Here is a 1,960-nt window from a genome sequence, read left to right as displayed (position 1 = left end):
ATTTACAAGCCTGTACTTTGTTACTTTTACTTGAGTAAAGAAGTTTAATCATTACTTCCACTTTTACCAGATTATTTTTTAACACAAGTATCTGTACTTTTACTCAAGTACGGAAAGTGAGTACTTTGGCCATCTCTGCTTATAGCTCATGAGCCTATGTGTTGCACCAGGTGGATGCTTAGCTGTCCGTATCAGAAACTGACACGCCATCCATGCCCAAGGATTACAGATAGCTCTCCTCTATCAGACCTGCTCCAAGATGTGCCCATAACCCGTGTATCTTTAAAAGGCAAGAAAGCTGTCCTATTTAGATGACCCACTTACACAAAGTGACATCCACAATGTGAAGGAAGGCCATCTACTCTCTCTATCTGGCTAACAAAGTTACAATGCACATGATGTATAAAAGAATAAACCTAACATGAGATTGGGCGCTATAGAAATAAACTGAATAGAATTTAAATTACACCTTCTGAAAAAAGAAAACATATTAACGTTCTGTTCCAGTGTTGATAATGCTGAGGTCGCAGTATTAGGCCTAAATGCAGAGAGCTGCCTCCCTGTGATTGGCTGGTGTACCTAATAAAGTGGACTTTCGGTGTTTGTAATAAGTCAAACAAATGAAAGGGGCGTATCTCTAAGTCCCAGTCTGAAAATCCAACTTTTCTTTGTTGGTTTTCCAGTGGATGTTTCTGCCAGATCCACGATGGGACGGTTGTGTTTTACCTGGAAGCTCCGCAGACAGTAAACATTTGAAAGTGGGAACGTTTTGAAAGCCTTGTCTTCCTCCCGGCCTCATTGCCAACTTAAACAGGGATTTAATTAGCTCCTCTGGAACCTTAGCTTTATTTATCCTTCTCTGAACTTTGAGTTTGCACAGAAAGACTCTCCCTGAGCAGACGTGAGCTTGTCTAGAAGCAGCCAATCATTCGCAGCCCCATCCCACACAGACTCATAGGACCACTCTGTCAATTAGATGCTGCAAATTTGAAGGGGATTGAAATTTCAGTGGCTGTGAATGTGGGACAGCCCCGGGGGACACGCGGGCCCTGGGAGGGACGGGCCTCGGTTCTGCCTCTGATCCTGGAGGCTTTGAAGTCCAGCTCAGCAGGACTCTATGTTCCATCTCCACAGAACTTCATCACCCAGAGAAAAATGGACGCCAAGCCCAGATTGACACACATGCCTGTTTGTGCCTTCGTCCAGGAAGCCTCCTGGGAGACGTGGGGGGGTTCATGCTAAGCAGCGCGGGACTCACTGTAAAATGAGAGAAATTAGTTTTTGTCAGCGCTGCGTTTCAGGAAACAGTTTAAAACAAATGCGGCCATTAAAAAGGCTCCCTGTTTCATTTCTGCCTCCATCAGCCTGTCTGCAGATGCAGCCTGGGACTAATGTCCCCCTGATGTCCATCCTTTATCTCTGGAGGCTGAAGTTACTGCAGAAACCTGCAGACGCAGCCTGGGACTAATGTCCCCCTGATGTCCATCCTTTATCTCTGGAGGCTGAAGTTACTGCAGATGCAGGCTTCTAACCTCAGGGGATTGTCCTCTGAGCTTTAAAACGCAGCTTCATTCCCAGCTAACTTTAGGACAGCCGTCATGTAACCATCACGACAAAAACGACTTCCAGAACCGCCTTGGAGCAGATGACCTTTGCTTCATTTCTCTGCTGCAACTTTTTCTGTGTCTAAACTAAAAACTGAGAGTCCCAAAAATGTAAGGAACAACTAACCTTTTATTTAATTAATACTGGTGATAAGTGACGTTACCCTTTAAGGATAAAAAGTTTGTATTTTGGTTACCTTTATATTTAAGAAACAAACAAATTTGGAAGGTGTTTGTTGTGGCTTTTGCATTTGTTTCATCACATTCTTAGATACACATTTGCTTACCTACTATTGTATATATAGGCATATATAGGTATGATCTTTAGTGACCTCTGGAAACTTTTATTAATATAC

This window comes from Cyprinodon variegatus, unplaced genomic scaffold, assembly GCF_000732505.1.
Source record: "Cyprinodon variegatus isolate N-32 unplaced genomic scaffold, C_variegatus-1.0 Scaffold49, whole genome shotgun sequence".
In the NCBI taxonomy this organism is placed as follows: domain Eukaryota; kingdom Metazoa; phylum Chordata; class Actinopteri; order Cyprinodontiformes; family Cyprinodontidae; genus Cyprinodon; species Cyprinodon variegatus.
Note: the sequence above shows the minus strand (reverse complement) of the source record.